Here is a 23,738-nt window from a genome sequence, read left to right as displayed (position 1 = left end):
TCCCCATGTCGCCCTTTCTCCTCGTGTAACTCACCCCAGGTTCGGTGGCTCTGATACTTGCTGCTTCTGCTGCGCGATCATCCCCATGATCTGGGCCTTTGTACGAAATGTCATGTAAGATGACTTTATTCAGCACGGCGTTTGTCATTTGCTTGGTTGTCCTGTCACTGTTGGATGTTTTCTTGCGCAGACTACTGTCTAATGGTGGGAAGGCCACGAGACACGTGACTTTTCTCTTTCCTTGTTAGCATAGTTTCCTGCCACTGTCTTGGTGTGCTGCCAGCCTGTGAGACACGTGTCTTGCCCATCTCAGCTCCACTGTGGCATGTTAGATATGTCCTTGAGCAGAATCCCGGTCCCAGAGCTGCTGCCTTCTCTGCACTCTGGCTTATAAGACTGCAGGCAAAGGCCCTCCCTGTCCCCTCAGCCAGATAGATACATTTACCTGCAGGGCTCAGCTTTGGTGAAAGATATTGGCGAGAGAGAGGAAAGGGGACGGCCCGTGGTGCACCCCCTATTTTGCATAGAACCACAGCCTCCTGGGAGGGCAGAGACATGAGGGTTCTCAGGGAAAGCCCTCCCAGGAGTGTTGAAGGGCAGGACGTGAAACACAGCAATCCCGGAATGGCCTGGTCTAAGATGCCTGTGCAATAGGCCTGGCCCTAGGCTTCCGGGGCTCTTCCTCGGCAGAGGCCCCAGTGGTATGAGCCCGACCAGGGCTGTGCCCGACCAGGGCTGTAGGGCGCGTTGGGAGCGCGTTAGGGACGCGAAAGAGGGCGCAGGGCGCAGAACTCTGCCCGTTTCTCCCCAGGATTTTGGGGAGGACAGGGAATCTGGCCAGGTCAGTGACTAGGCTTTCCCAGAAGGAAAGTCCAGTGACAGTGGCATGTTGTGAAACACAAGATTGCTGGTGGTCTGGAGGGTGCTTTCTGTCAGCCACTTCTCCCGGGAGCAGCCAGAGAGCAGGCTGATGTCGTGCTCTGTCAAGCACAACACTGGCCCCAAACCACTGTCCTTAGCAAAAGCAGAAACATTCATAGTTTCAGTCTCCTGCATCTGATTCCTGCCATCAGCATGTGAACGTTTGGCAGTCCAAGGCTTGCCATGCAAACTTTGTTCATAGGTGTCCAATGCGAATGCATGGGCCTCATCACTACTGTCTACGGCAGGGCTCTCTGCTCAGCCTATGTAAGTGAAGCATTGGTGGTTCAGTGGTAGAATTCTCTCCTGCCACGCGGGAGGCCCGGGTTCGATTCCCGGCCAATGCAAAGCGCCCTTCTTTTGGCTTTGCTTTAGAAGTCAGAGATATAGACTTGGTGGGGAAAAAAATGTCAAAGAGTGACCCCGACGTGATTTGAACACACAACCTTCTGATCTGGAGTCAGACGCGCTACCGTTGCGCCACGACGTCCCTGTGCATGCAGTTCTCAGCCCCGGATCAAGAAATGCTTCTGTGCCTTTTATTGGCCCTCAGTACGCCTGTGGTTAAAGTAGAAGGCTTGGTGTCCCGTTTCCAGTCCTATTGGTGGAAATGACTAGAGGTGAAGAGATGAGAGAAGATAGAAATGTTGAGATAGAGCATGTCACGCAGGCAAAGCGAGAGCTCTAAGAGCAAAGCCAGACAGCTGTGTTTTAATTCAGGACTTGATGTCCCGTTTCCAGTCCTATTGGTGGAAATGACTAGAGGTGAAGAGATGAGAGAAGATAGAAATGTTGAGATAGAGCATGTCACGCAGGCAAAGCGAGAGCTCTAAGAGCAAAGCCAGACAGCTGTGTTTTAATTCAGGACTTGATGTAGGCAAAAGCATACGTCCCTGGGTGGGCTTGAACCACCAACCTTTCGGTTAACAGCCGAACACGCTAACCGATTGCGCCACAGAGACCAACCACCTCAGTGAGCGTGTTGGGACTCAATATATGTTTTTACCTTTGTGCTCAGCCTGCAGCTCTAAGGTCCTGGCATAAGACAGGTAGGCTTAGACTCCATTGTGACATGTCTTACTTCTCTTAGAAGAAGGTTCTGAGTTGCCAGGCAGCTTATCTTCTGCCGGGCACACTTTCCTTTGCAGGCTTTCAGGTTGTGAATCCAGCACTGCTTAGGTGTCCATGTCAGACATGAGCAGCTCATTGAGCCCCACTGTGTGTTTTTTGTGGAGATACAACTCTCAGACTAGAGGGAGCAGGCGGGAAGTGGGTGAGACTCACACAGGGTGGGTGGGGCAGTTAAAGGATGTTATCTAATAGTGTAATCGAGGAGTTGTTTTTTTTGTGCACTACACTTTAACCAGCGATTCTTTCTAAAAGGAAATCCCAGGGCAGTACCCGCAATGAGTGGCATCCCCACACCCGAGGTTGCATTGTGGTAGCTGTTCCCTAAGCCCATAGCCCCTGTCCCCATGTCGCCCTTTCTCCTCGTGTAACTCACCCCAGGTTCGGTGGCTCTGATACTTGCTGCTTCTGCTGCGCGATCATCCCCATGATCTGGGCCTTTGTACGAAATGTCATGTAAGATGACTTTATTCAGCACGGCGTTTGTCATTTGCTTGGTTGTCCTGTCACTGTTGGATGTTTTCTTGCGCAGACTACTGTCTAATGGTGGGAAGGCCACGAGACACATGACTTTTCTCTTTCCTTGTTAGCATAGTTTCCTGCCACTGTCTTGGTGTGCTGCCAGCCTGTGAGACACGTGTCTTGCCCATCTCAGCTCCACTGTGGCATGTTAGATATGTCTTTGAGCAGAGTCCCGGTCCCAGAGCTGCTGCCTTCTCTGCACTCTGGCTTATAAGACTGCAGGCAAAGGCCCTCCCTGGCCCCTCAGCCAGATAGATACATTTACCTGCAGGGCTCAGCTTTGGTGAAAGATATTGGCGAGAGAGAGGAAAGGGGACGGCCCGTGGTGCACCCCCTATTTTGCATAGAACCACAGCCTCCTGGGAGGGCAGAGACATGAGGGTTCTCAGGGAAAGCCCTCCCAGGAGTGTTGAAGGGCAGGACGTGAAACACAGCAATCCCGGAATGGCCTGGTCTAAGATGCCTGTGCAATAGGCCTGGCCCTAGGCTTCCGGGGCTCTTCCTCGGCAGAGGCCCCAGTGGTATGAGCCCGACCAGGGCTGTGCCCGACCAGGGCTGTAGGGCGCGTTGGGAGCGCGTTAGGGACGCGAAAGAGGGCGCAGGGCGCAGAACTCTGCCCGTTTCTCCCCAGGATTTTGGGGAGGACAGGGAATCTGGCCAGGTCAGTGACTAGGCTTTCCCAGAAGGAAAGTCCAGTGACAGTGGCATGTTGTGAAACACAAGATTGCTGGTGGTCTGGAGGGTGCTTTCTGTCAGCCACTTCTCCCGGGAGCAGCCAGAGAGCAGGCTGATGTCGTGCTCTGTCAAGCACAACACTGGCCCCAAACCACTGTCCTTAGCAAAAGCAGAAACATTCATAGTTTCAGTCTCCTGCATCTGATTCCTGCCATCAGCATGTGAACGTTTGGCAGTCCAAGGCTTGCCATGCAAACTTTGTTCATAGGTGTCCCATGCGAATGCATGGGCCTCATCACTACTGTCTACGGCAGGGCTCTCTGCTCAGCCTATGTAAGTGAAGCATTGGTGGTTCAGTGGTAGAATTCTCGCCTGCCACGCGGGAGGCTCGGGTTCGATTCCCGGCCAATGCAAAGCGCCCTTCTTTTGGCTTTGCTTTAGAAGTCAGAGATATAGACTTGGTGGGGAAAAAAATGTCAAAGAGTGACCCCGACGTGATTTGAACACACAACCTTCTGATCTGGAGTCAGACGCGCTACCGTTGCGCCACGAGGTCCCTGTGCATGCAGTTCTCAGCCCCGGATCAAGAAATGCTTCTGTGCCTTTTATTGGCCCTCAGTACGCCTGTGGTTAAAGTAGAAGGCTTGGTGTCCCGTTTCCAGTCCTATTGGTGGAAATGACTAGAGGTGAAGAGATGAGAGAAGATAGAAATGTTGAGATAGAGCATGTCACGCAGGCAAAGCGAGAGCTCTAAGAGCAAAGCCAGACAGCTGTGTTTTAATTCAGGACTTGATGTCCCGTTTCCAGTCCTATTGGTGGAAATGACTAGAGGTGAAGAGATGAGAGAAGATAGAAATGTTGAGATAGAGCATGTCACGCAGGCAAAGCGAGAGCTCTAAGAGCAAAGCCAGACAGCTGTGTTTTAATTCAGGACTTGATGTAGGCAAAAGCATACGTCCCTGGGTGGGCTTGAACCACCAACCTTTCGGTTAACAGCCGAACGCGCTAGCCGATTGCACCACAGAGACCAACCACCGCAGTGAGCGTGTTGGGACTCAATATATGTTTTTACCTTTGTGCTCCTGCCTGCAGCTCTAAGGTCCTGGCATAAGACAGGTAGGCTTAGACTCCATTGTGACATGTCTTACTTCTCTTAGAAAAAGGTTCTGAGTTGCCAGGCAGCTTATCTTCTGCCGGGCACACTTTCCTTTGCAGGCTTTCAGGTTGTGAATCCAGCACTGCTTAGGTGTCCATGTCAGACATGAGCAGCTCATTGAGCCCCACTGTGTGTTTTTTGTGGAGATACAACTCTCAGACTAGAGGGAGCAGGCGGGAAGTGGGTGAGACTCACACAGGGTGGGTGGGGCAGTTAAAGGATGTTATCTAATAGTGTAATCGAGGAGTTGGGTTTTTTGTGCTCTACACTTTAACCAGCGATTCTTTCTAAAAGGAAATCCCAGGGCAGTACCCGCAATGAGTGGCATCCCCACACCCGAGGTTGCATTGTGGTAGCTGTTCCCTGAGCCCATAGCCCCTGTCCCCATGTCGCCCTTTCTCCTCGTGTAACTCACCCCAGGTTCGGTGGCTCTGATACTTGCTGCTTCTGCTGCGCGATCATCCCCATGATCTGGGCCTTTGTACGAAATGTCATGTAAGATGACTTTATTCAGCACGGCGTTTGTCATTTGCTTGGTTGTCCTGTCACTGTTGGATGTTTTCTTGCGCAGACTACTGTCTAATGGTGGGAAGGCCACGAGACACGTGACTTTTCTCTTTCCTTGTTAGCATAGTTTCCTGCCACTGTCTTGGTGTGCTGCCAGCCTGTGAGACACGTGTCTTGCCCATCTCAGCTCCACTGTGGCATGTTAGATATGTCTTTGAGCAGAGTCCCGGTCCCAAAGTTGCTGCCTTCTCTGCACTCTGGCTTGTAAGACTGCAGGCAAAGGCCCTCCCTGGCCCCTCAGCCAGATAGATACATTTACCTGCAGGGCTCAGCTTTGGTGAAAGATATTGGCGAGAGAGAGGAAAGGGGACGGCCCGTGGTGCACCCCCTATTTTGCATAGAACCACAGCCTCCTGGGAGGGCAGAGACATGAGGGTTCTCAGGGAAAGCCCTCCCAGGAGTGTTGAAGGGCAGGACGTGAAACACAGCAATCCCGGAATGGCCTGGTCTAAAATGCCTGTGCAATAGGCCTGGCCCTAGGCTTCCGGGGCTCTTCCTCGGCAGAGGCCCCAGTGGTATGAGCCCGACCAGCGCTGTGCCCGACCAGGGCTGTAGGGCGCGTTGGGAGCGCGTTAGGGACGCGAAAGAGGGCGCAGAACTCTGCCCGTTTCTCCCCAGGATTTTGGGGAGGACAGGGAATCTGGCCAGGTCAGTGACTAGGCTTTCCCAGAAGGAAAGTCCAGTGACAGTGGCATGTTGTGAAACACAAGATTGCTGGTGGTCTGGAGGGTGCTTTCTGTCAGCCACTTCTCCCGGGAGCAGCCAGAGAGCAGGCTGATGTCGTGCTCTGTCAAGCACAACACTGGCCCCAAACCACTGTCCTTAGCAAAAGCAGAAACATTCATAGTTTCAGTCTCCTGCATCTGATTCCTGCCATCAGCATGTGAACGTTTGGCAGTCCAAGGCTTGCCATGCAAACTTTGTTCATAGGTGTCCCATGCGAATGCATGGGCCTCGTCACTACTGTCTACGGCAGGGCTCTCTGCTCAGGCTATGTAAGTGAAGCATTGGTGGTTCAGTGGTAGAATTCTCGCCTGCCACGCGGGAGGCCCGGGTTCGATTCCCGGCCAATGCAAAGCGCCCTTCTTTTGGCTTTGCTTTAGAAGTCAGAGATATAGACTTGGTGGGGAAAAAAATGTCAAAGAGTGATCCCGACGTGATTTGAACACACAACCTTCTGATCTGGAGTCAGACGCGCTACCGGTGCCCCACGAGGTCCCTGTGCACGCAGTTCTCAGCCCCGGATCAAGAAATGCTTCTGTGCCTTTTATTGGCCCTCAGTACGCCTGTGGTTAAAGTAGAAGGCTTGGTGTCCCGTTTCCAGTCCTATTGGTGGAAATGACTAGAGGTGAAGAGATGAGAGAAGATAGAAATGTTGAGATAGAGCATGTCACGCAGGCAAAGCGAGAGCTCTAAGAGCAAAGCCAGACAGCTGTGTTTTAATTCAGGACTTGATGTCCCGTTTCCAGTCCTATTGGTGGAAATGACTAGAGGTGAAGAGATGAGAGAAGATAGAAATGTTGAGATAGAGCATGTCACGCAGGCAAAGCGAGAGCTCTAAGAGCAAAGCCAGACAGCTGTGTTTTAATTCAGGACTTGATGTAGGCAAAAGCATACGTCCCTGGGTGGGATTGAACCACCAACCTTTCGGTTAACAGCCGAACGCGCTAACCGATTGCGCCACAGAGACCAACCACTGCAGTGAGCGTGTTGGGACTCAATATATGTTTTTACCTTTGTGCTCCTGCCTGCAGCTCTAAGGTCCTGGCATAAGACAGGTAGGCTTAGACTCCATTGTGACATGTCTTACTTCTCTTAGAAGAAGGTTCTGAGTTGCCAGGCAGCTTATCTTCTGCCGGGCACACTTTCCTTTGCAGGCTTTCAGGTTGTGAATCCAGCACTGCTTAGGTGTCCATGTCAGACATGAGCAGCTCATTGAGCCCCACTGTGTGTTTTTTGTGGAGATACAACTCTCAGACTAGAGGGAGCAGGCGGGAAGTGGGTGAGACTCACACAGGGTGGGTGGGGCAGTTAAAGGATGTTATCTAATAGTGTAATCGAGGAGTTGGGTTTTTTGTGCTCTACACTTTAACCAGCAATTCTTTCTAAAAGGAAATCCCAGGGCAGTACCCGCAATGAGTGGCATCCCCACACCCGAGGTTGCATTGTGGTAGCTGTTCCCTGAGCCCATAGCCCCTGTCCCCATGTCGCCCTTTCTCCTCGTGTAACTCACCCCAGGTTCGGTGGCTCTGATACTTGCTGCTTCTGCTGCGCGATCATCCCCATAATCTGGGCCTTTGTACGAAATGTCATGTAAGATGACTTTATTCAGCACAGCGTTTGTCATTTGCTTGGTTGTCCTGTCACTGTTGGATGTTTTCTTGCACAGACTACTGTCTAATGGTGGGAAGGCCACGAGACACGTGACTTTTCTCTTTCCTTGTTAGCATAGTTTCCTGCCACTGTCTTGGTGTGCTGCCAGCCTGTGAGACACGTGTCTTGCCCATCTCAGCTCCACTGTGGCATGTTAGATATGTCTTTGAGCAGAGTCCCGGTCCCAGAGTTGCTGCCTTCTCTGCACTCTGGCTTGTAAGACTGCAGGCAAAGGCCCTCCCTGGCCCCTCAGCCAGATAGATACATTTACCTGCAGGGCTCAGCTTTGGTGAAAGATATTGGCGAGAGAGAGGAAAGGGGACGGCCCGTGGTGCACCCCCTATTTTGCATAGAACCACAGCCTCCTGGGAGGGCAGAGACATGAGGGTTCTCAGGGAAAGCCCTCCCAGGAGTGTTGAAGGGCAGGACGTGAAACACAGCAATCCCGGAATGGCCTGGTCTAAGATGCCTGTGCAATAGGCCTGGCCCTAGGCTTCCGGGGCTCTTCCTCGGCAGAGGCCCCAGTGGTATGAGCCCGACCAGCGCTGTGCCCGACCAGGGCTGTAGGGCGTGTTGGGAGCGCGTTAGGGACGCGAAAGAGGGCGCAGGGCGCAGAACTCTGCCCGTTTCTCCCCAGGATTTTGGGGAGGACAGGGAATCTGGCCAGGTCAGTGACTAGGCTTTCCCAGAAGGAAAGTCCAGTGACAGTGGCATGTTGTGAAACACAAGATTGCTGGTGGTCTGGAGGGTGCTTTCTGTCAGCCACTTCTCCCGGGAGCAGCCAGAGAGCAGTCTGATGTCGTGCTCTGTCAAGCACAACACTGGCCCCAAACCACTGTCCTTAGCAAAAGCAGAAACATTCATAGTTTCAGTCTCCTGCATCTGATTCCTGCCATCAGCATGTGAACGTTTGGCAGTCCAAGGCTTGCCATGCAAACTTTGTTCATAGGTGTCCCATGCGAATGCATGGGCCTCGTCACTACTGTCTACGGCAGGGCTCTCTGCTCAGGCTATGTAAGTGAAGCATTGGTGTTTCAGTGGTAGAATTCTCGCCTGCCACGCGGAAGGCCCGGGTTCGATTCCCAGCCAATGCAAAGCGCCCTTCTTTTGGCTTTGCTTTAGAAGTCAGAGATATAGACTTGGTGGGGGAAAAAATGTCAAAGAGTGACCCCGACGTGATTTGAACACACAACCTTCTGATCTGGAGTCAGACGCGCTACCGTTGCGCCACGAGGTCCCTGTGCATGCAGTTCTCAGCCCCGGATCAAGAAATGCTTCTGTGCCTTTTATTGGCCCTCAGTACGCCTGTGGTTAAAATAGAAGGCTTGGTGTCCCGTTTCCAGTCCTATTGGTGGAAATGACTAGAGGTGAAGAGATGAGAGAAGATAGAAATGTTGAGATAGAGCATGTCACGCAGGCAAAGCGAGAGCTCTAAGAGCAAAGCCAGACAGCTGTGTTTTAATTCAGGACTTGATGTCCCGTTTCCAGTCCTATTGGTGGAAATGACTAGAGGTGAAGAGATGAGAGAAGATAGAAATGTTGAGATAGAGCATGTCACGCAGGCAAAGCGAGAGCTCTAAGAGCAAAGCCAGACAGCTGTGTTTTAATTCAGGACTTGATGTAGGCAAAAGCATACGTCCCTGGGTGGGCTTGAACCACCAACCTTTCGGTTAACAGCCGAACGTGCTAACCGATTGCGCCACAGAGACCAACCACCACAGTGAGCGTGTTGGGACTCAATATATGTTTTTACCTTTGTGCTCCTGCCTGCAGCTCTAAGGTCCTGGCATAAGACAGGTAGGCTTAGACTCCATTGTGACATGTCTTACTTCTCTTAGAAGAAGGTTCTGAGTTGCCAGGCAGCTTATCTTCTGCCGGGCACACTTTCCTTTGCAGGCTTTCAGGTTGTGAATCCAGCACTGCTTAGGTGTCCATGTCAGACATGAGCAGCTCATTGAGCCCCACTGTGTGTTTTTTGTGGAGATACAACTCTCAGACTAGAGGGAGCAGGCGGGAAGTGGGTGAGACTCACACAGGGTGGGTGGGGCAGTTAAAGGATGTTATCTAATAGTGTAATCGAGGAGTTGGGTTTTTTGTGCTCTACACTTTAACCAGCGATTCTTTCTAAAAGGAAATCCCAGGGCAGTACCCGCAATGAGTGGCATCCCCACACCCGAGGTTGCATTGTGGTAGCTGTTCCCTGAGCCCATAGCCCCTGTCCCCATGTCGCCCTTTCTCCTCGTGTAACTCACCCCAGGTTCGGTGGCTCTGATACTTGCTGCTTCTGCTGCGCGATCATCCCCATGATCTGGGCCTTTGTACGAAATGTCATGTAAGATGACTTTATTCAGCACGGCGTTTGTCATTTGCTTGGTTGTCCTGTCACTGTTGGATGTTTTCTTGCGCAGACTACTGTCTAATGGTGGGAAGGCCACGAGACACGTGACTTTTCTCTTTCCTTGTTAGCATAGTTTCCTGCCACTGTCTTGGTGTGCTGCCAGCCTGTGAGACACGTGTCTTGCCCATCTCAGCTCCACTGTGGCATGTTAGATATGTCTTTGAGCAGAGTCCCGGTCCCAGAGTTGCTGCCTTCTCTGCACTCTGGCTTGTAAGACTGCAGGCAAAGGCCCTCCCTGGCCCCTCAGCCAGATAGATACATTTACCTGCAGGGCTCAGCTTTGGTGAAAGATATTGGCGAGAGAGAGGAAAGGGGACGGCCCGTGGTGCACCCCCTATTTTGCATAGAACCACAGCCTCCTGGGAGGGCAGAGACATGAGGGTTCTCAGGGAAAGCCCTCCCAGGAGTGTTGAAGGGCAGGACGTGAAACACAGCAATCCCGGAATGGCCTGGTCTAAGATGCCTGTGCAATAGGCCTGGCCCTAGGCTTCCGGGGCTCTTCCTCGGCAGAGGCCCCAGTGGTATGAGCCCGACCAGCGCTGTGCCCGACCACGGCTGTAGGGCGCGTTGGGAGCGCGTTAGGGACGCGAAAGAGGGCGCAGGGCGCAGAACTCTGCCCGTTTCTCCCCAGGATTTTGGGGAGGACAGGGAATCTGGCCAGGTCAGTGACTAGGCTTTCCCAGAAGGAAAGTCCAGTGACAGTGGCATGTTGTGAAACACAAGATTGCTGGTGGTCTGGAGGGTGCTTTCTGTCAGCCACTTCTCCCGGGAGCAGCCAGAGAGCAGGCTGATGTCGTGCTCTGTCAAGCACAACACTGGCCCCAAACCACTGTCCTTAGCAAAAGCAGAAACATTCATAGTTTCAGTCTCCTGCATCTGATTCCTGCCATCAGCATGTGAACGTTTGGCAGTCCAAGGCTTGCCATGCAAACTTTGTTCATAGGTGTCCCATGCGAATGCATGAGCCTCGTCACTACTGTCTACGGCAGGGCTCTCTGCTCAGCCTATGTAAGTGAAGCATTGGTGGTTCAGTGGTAGAATTCTCGCCTGCCACGCGGGAGGCCCGGGTTCGATTCCCGGCCAATGCAAAGCGCCCTTCTTTTGGCTTTGCTTTAGAAGTCAGAGATATAGACTTTTTGGGGAAAAAAGTGTCAAAGAGTGACCCCGACGTGATTTGAACACGCAACCTTCTGATCTGGAGTCAGACGCGCTACCGTTGCGCCAAGAGGTCCCTGTGCATGCAGTTCTCAGCCCCGGATCAAGAAATGCTTTTGTGCATTTTATTGGCCCTCAGTACGCCTGTGGTTAAAGTAGAAGGCTTGGTGGCCCGTTTCTAGTCCTATTGGTGGAAATGACTAGAGGTGAAGAGATGAGAGAAGATAGAAATGTTGAGATAGAGCATGTCACGCAGGCAAAGCGAGAGCTCTAAGAGCAAAGCCAGACAGCTGTGTTTTATTTCAGGACTTGATGTCCCGTTTCCAGTCCTATTGGTGGAAATGACTAGAGGTGAAGAGATGAGAGAAGATAGAAATGTTGAGATAGAGCATGTCACGCAGGCAAAGCGAGAGCTCTAAGAGCAAAGCCAGACAGCTGTGTTTTAATTCAGGACTTGATGTAGGCAAAAGCATACGTCCCTGGGTGGGCTTGAACCACCAACCTTTCGGTTAACAGCCGAACGCGCTAACCGATTGCGCCACAGAGACCAACCACCGCAGTGAGCGTGTTGGGACTCAATATATGTTTTTACCTTTGTGCTCCTGCCTGCAGCTCTAAGGTCCTGGCATAAGACAGGTAGGCTTAGACTCCATTGTGACATGTCTTACTTCACTTAGAAGAAGGTTCTGAGTTGCCAGGCAGCTTATCTTCTGCCGAGCACACTTTCCTTTGCAGGCTTTCAGGTTGTGAATCCAGCACTGCTTAGGTGTCCATGTCAGACATGAGCAGCTCATTGAGCCCCACTGTGTGTTTTTTGTGGAGATACAACTCTCAGACTAGAGGGAGCAGGCGGGAAGTGGGTGAGACTCACACAGGGTGGGTGGGGCAGTTAAAGGATGTTATCTAATAGTGTAATCGAGGAGTTGGTTTTTTTGTGCACTACACTTTAACCAGCGATTCTTTCTAAAAGGAAATCCCAGGGCAGTACCCGCAATGAGTGGCATCCCCACACCCGAGGTTGCATTGTGGTAGCTGTTCCCTGAGCCCATAGCCCCTGTCCCCATGTCGCCCTTTCTCCTCGTGTAACTCACCCCAGGTTCGGTGGCTCTGATACTTGCTGCTTCTGCTGCGCGATCATCCCCATGATCTGGGCCTTTGTACGAAATGTCATGTAAGATGACTTTATTCAGCACGGCGTTTGTCATTTGCTTGGTTGTCCTGTCACTGTTGGATGTTTTCTTGCGCAGACTACTGTCTAATGGTGGGAAGGCCACGAGACACGTGACTTTTCTCTTTCCTTGTTAGCATAGTTTCCTGCCACTGTCTTGGTGTGCTGCCAGCCTGTGAGACACGTGTCTTGCCCATCTCAGCTCCACTGTGGCATGTTAGATATGTCTTTGAGCAGAGTCCCGGTCCCAGAGCTGCTGCCTTCTCTGCACTCTGGCTTATAAGACTGCAGGCAAAGGCCCTCCCTGGCCCCTCAGCCAGATAGATACATTTACCTGCAGGGCTCAGCTTTGGTGAAAGATATTGGCGAGAGAGAGGAAAGGGGACGGCCCGTGGTGCACCCCCTATTTTGCATAGAACCATAGCCTCCTGGGAGGGCAGAGACATGAGGGTTCTCAGGGAAAGCCCTCCCAGGAGTGTTGAAGGGCAGGACGTGAAACACAGCAATCCCGGAATGGCCTGGTCTAAGATGCCTGTGCAATAGGCCTGGCCCTAGGCTTCCGGGGCTCTTCCTCGGCAGAGGCCCCAGTGGTATGAGCCCGACCAGGGCTGTGCCCGACCAGGGCTGTAGGGCGCGTTGGGAGCGCGTTAGGGACGCGAAAGAGGGCGCAGGGCGCAGAACTCTGCCCGTTTCTCCCCAGGATTTTGGGGAGGACAGGGAATCTGGCCAGGTCAGTGACTAGGCTTTCCCAGAAGGAAAGTCCAGTGACAGTGGCATGTTGTGAAACACAAGATTGCTGGTGGTCTGGAGGGTGCTTTCTGTCAGCCACTTCTCCCGGGAGCAGCCAGAGAGCAGGCTGATGTCGTGCTCTGACAAGCACAACACTGGCCCCAAACCACTGTCCTTAGCAAAAGCAGAAACATTCATAGTTTCAGTCTCCTGCATCTGATTCCTGCCATCAGCATGTGAACGTTTGGCAGTCCAAGGCTTGCCATGCAAACTTTGTTCATAGGTGTCCCATGCGAATGCATGGGCCTCATCACTACTGTCTACGGCAGGGCTCTCTGCTCAGCCTATGTAAGTGAAGCATTGGTGGTTCAGTGGCAGAATTCTCGCCTGCCACGCGGGAGGCCCGGGTTCGATTCCCGGCCAATGCAAAGCGCCCTTCTTTTGGCTTTGCTTTAGAAGTCAGAGATATAGACTTGGTGGGGAAAAAAATGTCAAAGAGTGACCCCGACGTGATTTGAACACGCAAACTTCTGATCTGGAGTCAGACGCGCTACCGTTGCGCCATGAGGTCCCTGTGCATGCAGTTCTCAGCCCCGGATCAAGAAATGCTTCTGTGCCTTTTATTGGCCCTCAGTACGCCTGTGGTTAAAGTAGAAGGCTTGGTGTCCCGTTTCCAGTCCTATTGGTGGAAATGACTAGAGGTGAAGAGATGAGAGAAGATAGAAATGTTGAGATAGAGCATGTCACGCAGGCAAAGCGAGAGCTCTAAGAGCAAAGCCAGACAGCTGTGTTTTAATTCAGGACTTGATGTAGGCAAAAGCATACGTCCCTGGGTGGGCTTGAACCACCAACCTTTTGGTTAACAGCCGAGCACGCTAACCGATTGCGCCACAGAGACCAACCACCGCAGTGAGCGTGTTGGGACTCAATATATGTTTTTACCTTTGTGCTCCTGCCTGCAGCTCTAAGGTCCTGGCATAAGACAGGTAGGCTTAGACTCCATTGTGACATGTCTTACTTCTCTTAGAAGAAGGTTCTGAGTTGCCAGGCAGCTTATCTTCTGCCGGGCACACTTTCCTTTGCAGGCTTTCAGGTTGTGAATCCAGCACTGCTTAGGTGTCCATGTCAGACATGAGCAGCTCATTGAGCCCCACTGTGTGTTTTTTGTGGAGATACAACTCTCAGACTAGAGGGAGCAGGCGGGAAGTGGGTGAGACTCACACAGGGTGGGTGGGGCAGTTAAAGGATGTTATCTAATAGTGTAATCGAGGAGTTGGTTTTTTTGTGCACTACACTTTATCCAGCGATTCTTTCTAAAAGGAAATCCCAGGGCAGTACCCGCAATGAGTGGCATCCCCACACCCGAGGTTGCATTGTGGTAGCTGTTCCCTGAGCCCATAGCCCCTGTCCCCATGTCGCCCTTTCTCCTCGTGTAACTCACCCCAGGTTCGGTGGCTCTGATACTTGCTGCTTCTGCTGCGCGATCATCCCCATGATCTGGGCCTTTGTACGAAATGTCAAGTAAGATGACTTTATTCAGCACGGCGTTTGTCATTTGCTTGGTTGTCCTGTCACTGTTGGATGTTTTCTTGCGCAGACTACTGTCTAATGGTGGGAAGGCCACGAGACACGTGACTTTTCTCTTTCCTTGTTAGCATAGTTTCCTGCCACTGTCTTGGTGTGCTGCCAGCCTGTGACACACGTGTCTTGCCCATCTCAGCTCCACTGTGGCATGTTAGATATGTCTTTGAGCAGAGTCCCGGTCCCAGAGCTGCTGCCTTCTCTGCACTCTGGCTTATAAGACTGCAGGCAAAGGCCCTCCCTGGCCCCTCAGCCAGATAGATACATTTACCTGCAGGGCTCAGCTTTGGTGAAAGATATTGGCGAGAGAGAGGAAAGGGGACGGCCCGTGGTGCACCCCCTATTTTGCATAGAACCACAGCCTCCTGGGAGGGCAGAGACATGAGGGTTCTCAGGGAAAGCCCTCCCAGGAGTGTTGAAGGGCAGGACGTGAAACACAGCAATCCCGGAATGGCCTGGTCTAAGATGCCTGTGCAATAGGCCTGGCCCTAGGCTTCCGGGGCTCTTCCTCGGCAGAGGCCCCAGTGGTATGAGCCCGACCAGGGCTGTGCCCGACCAGGGCTGTAGGGCGCGTTGGGAGCGCGTTAGGGACGCGAAAGAGGGCGCAGGGCGCAGAACTCTGCCCGTTTCTCCCCAGGATTTTGGGGAGGACAGGGAATCTGGCCAGGTCAGTGACTAGGCTTTCCCAGAAGGAAAGTCCAGTGACAGTGGCATGTTGTGAAACACAAGATTGCTGGTGGTCTGGAGGGTGCTTTCTGTCAGCCACTTCTCCCGGGAGCAGCCAGAGAGCAGGCTGATGTCATGCTCTGTCAAGCACAATACTGGCCCCAAACCACTGTCCTTAGCAAAAGCAGAAACATTCATAGTTTCAGTCTCCTGCATCTGATTCCTGCCATCAGCATGTGAACGTTTGGCAGTCCAAGGCTTGCCATGCAAACTTTGTTCATAGGTGTCCCATGCGAATGCATGGGCCTCGTCACTACTGTCTACGGCAGGGCTCTCTGCTCAGGCTATGTAAGGGAAGCATTGGTGGTTCAGTGGTAGAATTCTTGCCTGCCACGCGGGAGGCCCGGGTTCGATTCCCGGCCAATGCAAAGCGCCCTTCTTTTGGCTTTGCTTTAGAAGTCAGAGATATAGACTTGGTGGGGAAAAAAATGTCAAAGAGTGACCCCGACGTGATTTGAACACACAACCTTCTGATCTGGAGTCAGACGCGCTACTGTTGCGCCACGAGGTCCCTGTGCATGCAGTTCTCAGCCCTGGATCAAGAAATGCTTCTGTGCCTTTTATTGGCCCTCAGTACGCCTGTGGTTAAAGTAGAAGGCTTGGTGTCCCGTTTCCAGTCCTATTGGTGGAAATGACTAGAGGTGAAGAGATGAGAGAAGATAGAAATGTTGAGATAGAGCATGTCACGCAGGCAAAGCGAGAGCTCTAAGAGCAAAGCCAGACAGCTGTGTTTTAATTCAGGACTTGATGTCCCGTTTCCAGTCCTATTGGTGGAAATGACTAGAGGTGAAGAGATGAGAGAAGATAGAAATGTTGAGATAGAGCATGTCACGCAGGCAAAGCGAGAGCTCTAAGAGCAAAGCCAGACAGCTGAGTTTTAATTCAGGACTTGATGTAGGCAAAAGCATACGTCCCTGGGTGGGCTTGAACCACCAACCTTTCGGTTAACAGCCGAACACGCTAACCGATTGCGCCACAGAGACCAACCACCGCAGTGAGCGTGTTGGGACTCAATATATGTTTTTACCTTTGTGCTGCTGCCTACAGCTCTAAGGTCCTGGCATAAGACAGGTAGGCTTAGACTCCATTGTGACATGTCTTACTTCTCTTAGAAGAAGGTTCTGAGTTGCCAGGCAGCTTATCTTCTGCCGGGCCCACTTTCCTTTGCAGGCTTTCAGGTTGTGAATCCAGCACTGCTTAGGTGTCCATGTCAGACATGAGCAGCTCATTGAGCCCCACTGTGTGTTTTTTGTGGAGATACAAATCTCAGACTAGAGGGAGCAGGCGGGAAGTGGGTGAGACTCACACAGGGTGGGTGGGGCAGTTAAAGGATGTTATCTAATAGTGTAATCGAGGAGTTGGGTTTTTTGTGCTCTACACTTTAACCAGCGATTCTTTCTAAAAGGAAATCCCAGGGCAGTACCCGCAATGAGTGGCATCCCCACACCCGAGGTTGCATTGTGGTAGCTGTTCCCTGAGCCCATAGCCCCTGTCCCCATGTCGCCCTTTCTCCTCGTGTAACTCACCCCAGGTTCGGTGGCTCTGATACTTGCTGCTTCTGCTGCGCGATCTTCCCCATGATCTGGGCCTTTGTACGAAATGTCATGTAAGATGACTTTATTCAGCACGGCGTTTGTCATTTGCTTGGTTGTCCTGTCACTGTTGGATGTTTTCTTGCGCAGACTACTGTCTAATGGTGGGAAGGCCACGAGACACGTGACTTTTCTCTTTCCTTGTTAGCATAGTTTCCTGCCACTGTCTTGGTGTGCTGCCAGCCTGTGAGACACGTGTCTTGCCCATCTCAGCTCCACTGTGGCATGTTAGATATGTCTTTGAGCAGAGTCCCGGTCCCAGAGTTGCTGCCTTCTCTGCACTCTGGCTTGTAAGACTGCAGGCAAAGGCCCTCCCTGGCCCCTCAGCCAGATAGATACATTTACCTGCAGGGCTCAGCTTTGGTGAAAGATATTGGCGACAGAGAGGAAAGGGGACGGCCCGTGGTGCACCCCCTATTTTGCATAGAACCATAGCCTCCTGGGAGGGCAGAGACATGAGGGTTCTCAGGGAAAGCCCTCCCAGGAGTGTTGAAGGGCAGGACGTGAAACACAGCAATCCCGGAATGGCCTGGTCTAAGATGCCTGTGCAATAGGCCTGGCCCTAGGCTTCCGGGGCTCTTCCTCGGCAGAGGCCCCAGTGGTATGAGCCCGACCAGGGCTGTGCCCGACCAGGCTGTAGGGCGCGTTGGGAGCGCGTTAGGGACGCGAAAGAGGGCGCAGGGCGCAGAACTCTGCCCGTTTCTCCCCAGGATTTTGGGGAGGACAGGGAATCTGGCCAGGTCAGTGACTAGGCTTTCCCAGAAGGAAAGTCCAGTGACAGTGGCATGTTGTGAAACACAAGATTGCTGGTGGTCTGGAGGGTGCTTTCTGTCAGCCACTTCTCCCGGGAGCAGCCAGAGAGCAGGCTGATGTCGTGCTCTGTCAAGCACAACACTGGCCCCAAACCACTGTCCTTAGCAAAAGCAGAAACATTCATAGTTTCAGTCTCCTGCATCTGATTCCTGCCATCAGCATGTGAACGTTTGGCAGTCCAAGGCTTGCCATGCAAACTTTGTTCATAGGTGTCCCATGCGAATGCATGGGCCTCGTCACTACTGTCTACGGCAGGGCTCTCTGCTCAGGCTATGTAAGTGAAGCATTGGTGGTTCAGTGGTAGAATTCTTGCCTGCCACGCGGGAGGCCCGGGTTCGATTCCCGGCCAATGCAAAGCGCCCTTCTTTTGGCTTTGCTTTAGAAGTCAGAGATATAGACTTGGTGGGGAAAAAAATGTCAAAGAGTGACCCCGACGTGATTTGAACACGCAACCTTGTGATCTGGAGTCAGACGCGCTACCGTTGCGCCACGAGGTCCCTGTGCATGCAGTTCTCAGCCCCGGATCAAGAAATGCTTCTGTGCCTTTTATTGGCCCTCAGTACGCCTGTGGTTAAAGTAGAAGGCTTGGTGTCCCGTTTCCAGTCCTATTGGTGGAAATGACTAGAGGTGAAGAGATGAGAGAAGATAGAAATGTTGAGATAGAGCATGTCACGCAGGCAAAGCGAGAGCTCTAAGAGCAAAGCCAGACAGCTGTGTTTTAATTCAGGACTTGATGTCCCGTTTCCAGTCCTATTGGTGGAAATGACTAGAGGTGAAGAGATGAGAGAAGATAGAAATGTTGAGATAGAGCATGTCACGCAGGCAAAGCGAGAGCTCTAAGAGCAAAGCCAGACAGCTGTGTTTTAATTCAGGACTTGATGTAGGCAAAAGCATACGTCCCTGGGTGGGCTTGAGCCACCAACCTTTCAGTTAACAGCCAAACGCGCTAACCAATTGCGCCACAGAGACCAACCACCACAGTGAGCGTGTTGGGACTCAATATATGTTTTTACCTATGTGCTCCTGCCTGCAGTTCTAAGGTCCTGGCATAAGACAGGTAGGCTTAGACTCCATTGTGACATGTCTTACTTCTCTTAGAAGAAGGTTCTGAGTTGCCAGGCAGCTTATCTTCTGCCGGGCACACTTTCCTTTGCAGGCTTTCAGGTTGTGAATCCAGCACTGCTTAGGTGTCCATGTCAGACATGAGCAGCTCATTGAGCGATCATCCCCATGATCTGGGCCTTTGTACGAAATGTCATGTAAGATGACTTTATTCAGCACGGCGTTTGTCATTTGCTTGGTTGTCCTGTCACTGTTGGATGTTTTCTTGCGCAGACTACTGTCTAATGGTGGGAAGGCCACGAGACACGTGACTTTTCTCTTTCCTTGTTAGCATAGTTTCCTGCCACTGTCTTGGTGTGCTGCCAGCCTGTGAGACACGTGTCTTGCCCATCTCAGCTCCACTGTGGCATGTTAGATATGTCTTTGAGCAGAGTCCCGGTCCCAGAGTTGCTGCCTTCTCTGCACTCTGGCTTGTAAGACTGCAGGCAAAGGCCCTCCCTGGCCCCTCAGCCAGATAGATACATTTACCTGCAGGGCTCAGCTTTGGGGAAAGATATTGGCGAGAGAGAGGAAAGGGGACGGCCCGTGGTGCACCCCGTATTTTGCATAGAACCACAGCCTCCTGGGAGGGCAGAGACATGAGGGTTCTCAGGGAAAGCCCTCCCAGGAGTGTTGAAGGGCAGGACGTGAAACACAGCAATCCCGGAATGGCCTGGTCTAAGATGCCTGTGCAATAGGCCTGGCTCTAGGCTTCCGGGGCTCTTCCTCGGCAGAGGCCCCAGTGGTATGAGCCCGACCAGTGCTGTGCCCGACCAGGGCTGTAGGGCGCGTTGGGAGCGCGTTAGGGACGCGAAAGAGGGCGCAGGGCGCAGAACTCTGCCCGTTTCTCCCCAGGATTTTGGGGAGGACAGGGAATCTGGCCAGGTCAGTGACTAGGCTTTCCCAGAAGGAAAGTCCAGTGACAGTGGCATGTTGTGAAACACAAGATTGCTGGTGGTCTGGAGGGTGCTTTCTGTCAGCCACTTCTCCCGGGAGCAGCCAGAGAGCAGGCTGATGTCGTGCTCTGTCAAGCACAACACTGGCCCCAAACCACTGTCCTTAGCAAAAGCAGAAACATTCATAGTTTCAGTCTCCTGCATCTGATTCCTGCCATCAGCATGTGAATGTTTGGCAGTCCAAGGCTTGCCATGCAAACTTTGTTCATAGGTGTCCCATGCGAATGCATGGGCCTCATCACTACTGTCTACGGCAGGGCTCTCTGCTCAGCCTATGTAAGTGAAGCATTGGTGGTTCAGTGGTAGAATTCTCGCCTGCCACGCGGGAGGCCCGGGTTCGATTCCCGGCCAATGCAAAGCGCCCTTCTTTTGGCTTTGCTTTAGAAGTCAGAGATATAGACTTGGTGGGGAAAAAAATGTCAAAGAGTGACCCCGACGTGATTTTAACACGCAACCTTCTGATCTGGAGTCAGCCGCGCTACCGTTGCGCCACGAGGTCCCTGTGAATGCAGTTCTCAGCCCCGGATCAAGAAATGCTTCTGTGCCTTTTATTGGCCCTCAGTACGCCTGTGGTTAAAGTAGAAGGCTTGGTGTCCCGTTTCCAGTCCTATTGGTGGAAATGACTAGAGGTGAAGAGATGAGAGAAGATAGAAATGTTGAGATAGAGCATGTCACGCAGGCAAAGCGAGAGCTCTAAGAGCAAAGCCAGACAGCTGTGTTTTAATTCAGGACTTGATGTCCCGTTTCCAGTCCTATTGGTGGAAATGACAAGAGGTGAAGAGATGAGAGAAGATAGAAATGTTGAGATAGAGAATGTCACGCAGGCAAAGCGAGAGCTCTAAGAGCAAAGCCAGACAGCTGTGTTTTAATTCAAGACTTGATGTAGGCAAAAGCATACGTCCCTGGGTGGGCTTAAACCACCAACTTTTCGGTTAACAGCCAAACACGCTAACCGATTGCGCCACAGAGACCAACCACCACAGTGAGCGTGTTGGGACTCAATATATGTTTTTACCTTTGTGCTCCTGCCTGCAGCTCTAAGGTCCTGGCATAAGACAGGTAGGCTTAGACTCCATTGTGACATGTCTTACTTCTCTTAGAAGAAGGTTCTGAGTTGCCAGGCAGCTTATCTTCTGCCGGGCACACTTTCCTTTGCAGGCTTTCAGGTTGTGAATCCAGCACTGCTTAGGTGTCCATGTCAGACATGAGCAGCTCATTGAGCCCCACTGTGTGTTTTTTGTGGAGATACAACTCTCAGACTAGAGGGAGCAGGCGGGAAGTGGGTGAGACTCACACAGGGTGGGTGGGGCAGTTAAAGGATGTTATCTAATAGTGTAATCGAGGAGTTGGTTTTTTTGTGCACTACACTTTAACCAGCGATTCTTTCTAAAAGGAAATCCCAGGGCAGTACCCGCAATGAGTGGCATCCCCACACCCGAGGTTGCAGTGTGGTAGCTGTTCCCTGAGCCCATAGCCCCTGTCCCCATGTCGCCCTTTCTCCTCGTGTAACTCACCCCAAGTTCGGTGGCTCTGATACTTGCTGCTTCTGCTGCGCGATCATCCCCATGATCTGGGGCTTTGTACGAAATGTCATGTAAGATGACTTTATTCAGCACGGCGTTTGTCATTTGCTTGGTTGTCCTGTCACTGTTGGATGTTTTCTAGCGCAGACTACTGTCTAATGGTGGGAAGGCCACGAGACACGTGACTTTTCTCTTTCCTTGTTAGCATAGTTTCCTGCCACTGTCTTGGTGTGCTGCCAGCCTGTGAGACACGTGTCTTGCCCATCTCAGCTCCACTGTGGCATGTTAGATATGTCTTTGAGCAGAGTCCCGGTCCCAGAGCTGCTGCCTTCTCTGCACTCTGGCTTGTAAGACTGCAGGCAAAGGCCCTCCCTGGCCCCTCAGCCAGATAGATACATTTACCTGCAGGGCTCAGCTTTGGTGAAAGATATTGGCGAGAGAGAGGAAAGGGGACGGCCCGTGGTGCACCCCCTATTTTGCATAGAACCACAGCCTCCTGGGAGGGCAGAGACATGAGGGTTCTCAGGGAAAGCCCTCCCAGGAGTGTTGAAGGGCAGGACGTGAAACACAGCAATCCCGGAATGGCCTGGTCTAAGATGCCTGTGCAATAGGCCTGGCCCTAGGCTTCCGGGGCTCTTCCTCGGCAGAGGCCCCAGTGGTATGAGCCCGACCAGGGCTGTAGGGCGCGTTGGGAGCGCGTTAGGGACGCGAAAGAGGGCGCAGGGCGCAGAACTCTGCCCGTTTCTCCCCAGGATTTTGGGGAGGACAGGGAATCTGGCCAGGTCAGTGACTAGGCTTTCCCAGAAGGAAAGTCCAGTGACAGTGGCATGTTGTGAAACACAAGATTGCTGGTGGTCTGGAGGGTGCTTTCTGTCAGCCACTTCTCCCGGGAGCAGCCAGAGAGCAGGCTGATGTCGTGCTCTGTCAAGCACAACACTGGCCCCAAACCACTGTCCTTAGCAAAAGCAGAAACATTCATAGTTTCAGTCTCCTGCATCTGATTCCTGCCATCAGCATGTGAACGTTTGGCAGTCCAAGGCTTGCCATGCAAACTTTGTTCATAGGTGTCCCATGCGAATGCATGGGCCTCGTCACTACTGTCTACGGCAGGGCTCTCTGCTCAGCCTATGTAAGTGAAGCATTGGTGGTTCAGTGGTAGAATTCTCGCCTGCCACGCGGGAGGCCCGGGTTCGATTCCTGGTCAATTCAAAGCGCCCTTCTTTTGGCTTTGCTTTAGAAGTCAGAGATATAGACTTGGTGGGGAAAAAAATGTCAAAGAGTGACCCCGACGTGATTTGAACACACAACCTTCTGATCTGGAGTCAGACGCGCTACCATTGCGCCACGAGGTCCCTGTGCATGCAGTTCTCAGCCCCGGATCAAGAAATGCTTCTGTGCCTTTTATTGGCCCTCAGTACGCCTGTGGTTAAAGTAGAAGGCTTGGTGTCCCGTTTCCAGTCCTATTGGTGGAAATGACTAGAGGTGAAGAGATGAGAGAAGATAGAAATGTTGAGATAGAGCATGTCACGCAGGCAAAGCGAGAGCTCTAAGAGCAAAGCCAGACAGCTGTGTTTTAATTCAGGACTTGATGTCCCGTTTCCAGTCCTATTGGTGGAAATGACTAGAGGTGAAGAGATGAGAGAAGATAGAAATGTTGAGATAGAGCATGTCACGCAGGCAAAGCGAGAGCTCTAAGAGCAAAGCCAGACAGCTGTGTTTTAATTCAGGACTTGATGTAGGCAAAAGCATACGTCCCTGGGTGGGCTTGAACCACCAACCTTTCGGTTAACAGCCGAACGCGCTAACCGATTGCGCCACAGAGACCAACCACCGCAGTGAGCGTGTTGGGACTCAATATATGTTTTTACCTTTGTGCTCCTGCCTACAGCTCTAAGGTCCTGGCATAAGACAGGTAGGCTTAGACTCCATTGTGACATGTCTTACTTCTCTTAGAAGAAGGTTCTGAGTTGCCAGGCAGCTTATCTTCTGCCGGGCACACTTTCCTTTGCAGGCTTTCAGGTTGTGAATCCAGCACTGCTTAGGTGTCCATGTCAGACATGAGCAGCTCATTGAGCCCCACTGTGTGTTTTTTGTGGAGATACAACTCTCAGACTAGAGGGAGCAGGCGGGAAGTGGGTGAGACTCACACAGGGTGGGTGGGGCAGTTAAAGGATGTTATCTAATAGTGTAATCGAGGAGTTGGGTTTTTTGTGCTCTACACTTTAACCAGCGATTCTTTATAAAAGGAAATCCCAGGGCAGTACCCGCAATGAGTGGCATCCCCACACCCGAGGTTGCATTGTGGTAGCTGTTCCCTGAGCCCATAGCCCCTGTCCCCATGTCGCCCTTTCTCCTCGTGTAACTCACCCCAGGTTCGGTGGCTCTGATACTTGCTGCTTCTGCTGCGCGATCATCCCCATGATCTGGGACTTTGTACGAAATGTCATGTAAGATGACTTTATTCAGCACGGCGTTTGTCATTTGCTTGGTTGTCCTGTCACTGTTGGATGTTTTCTTGCGCAGACTACTGTCTAATGGTGGGAAGGCCACGAGACACGTGACTTTTCTCTTTCCTTGTTAGCATAGTTTCCTGCCACTGTCTTGGTGTGCTGCCAGCCGTTGAGACACGTGTCTTGCCCATCTCAGCTCCACTG

General features: G+C 52.1%; 8 non-coding genes across 8 annotated transcripts; 3 read left to right on the top strand and 5 right to left on the bottom strand.

Annotated features, from left to right (window-relative positions):
- Nucleotides 1–1,809: 1,809 nt before the first annotated feature.
- TRNAN-GUU (transfer RNA asparagine (anticodon GUU)) lies at nucleotides 1,810–1,883 on the bottom strand. Its single transcript has one exon. It is a non-coding gene; the product is annotated as a tRNA-Asn (tRNA).
- Nucleotides 1,884–5,973: 4,090 nt separating this feature from the next.
- TRNAG-GCC (transfer RNA glycine (anticodon GCC)) lies at nucleotides 5,974–6,044 on the top strand. Its single transcript has one exon. It is a non-coding gene; the product is annotated as a tRNA-Gly (tRNA).
- Nucleotides 6,045–6,585: 541 nt separating this feature from the next.
- TRNAN-GUU (transfer RNA asparagine (anticodon GUU)) lies at nucleotides 6,586–6,659 on the bottom strand. The gene has a single exon. It is a non-coding gene; the product is annotated as a tRNA-Asn (tRNA).
- Nucleotides 6,660–10,757: 4,098 nt separating this feature from the next.
- TRNAG-GCC (transfer RNA glycine (anticodon GCC)) lies at nucleotides 10,758–10,828 on the top strand. Its single transcript has one exon. It is a non-coding gene; the product is annotated as a tRNA-Gly (tRNA).
- A 541-nt stretch (nucleotides 10,829–11,369) lies between these two features.
- TRNAN-GUU (transfer RNA asparagine (anticodon GUU)) lies at nucleotides 11,370–11,443 on the bottom strand. The gene has a single exon. It is a non-coding gene; the product is annotated as a tRNA-Asn (tRNA).
- A 4,565-nt stretch (nucleotides 11,444–16,008) lies between these two features.
- On the bottom strand, nucleotides 16,009–16,082 carry TRNAN-GUU (transfer RNA asparagine (anticodon GUU)). The gene has a single exon. It is a non-coding gene; the product is annotated as a tRNA-Asn (tRNA).
- A 3,764-nt stretch (nucleotides 16,083–19,846) lies between these two features.
- TRNAG-GCC (transfer RNA glycine (anticodon GCC)) lies at nucleotides 19,847–19,917 on the top strand. The gene has a single exon. It is a non-coding gene; the product is annotated as a tRNA-Gly (tRNA).
- Nucleotides 19,918–22,834: 2,917 nt separating this feature from the next.
- On the bottom strand, nucleotides 22,835–22,908 carry TRNAN-GUU (transfer RNA asparagine (anticodon GUU)). The gene has a single exon. It is a non-coding gene; the product is annotated as a tRNA-Asn (tRNA).
- Nucleotides 22,909–23,738: the final 830 nt, after the last annotated feature.

This window comes from Pleurodeles waltl, unplaced genomic scaffold, assembly GCF_031143425.1.
Source record: "Pleurodeles waltl isolate 20211129_DDA unplaced genomic scaffold, aPleWal1.hap1.20221129 scaffold_214, whole genome shotgun sequence".
Lineage (NCBI taxonomy): Eukaryota > Metazoa > Chordata > Amphibia > Caudata > Salamandridae > Pleurodeles > Pleurodeles waltl.
Note: the sequence above shows the minus strand (reverse complement) of the source record. Positions and strands in the feature narration are given on the sequence as shown.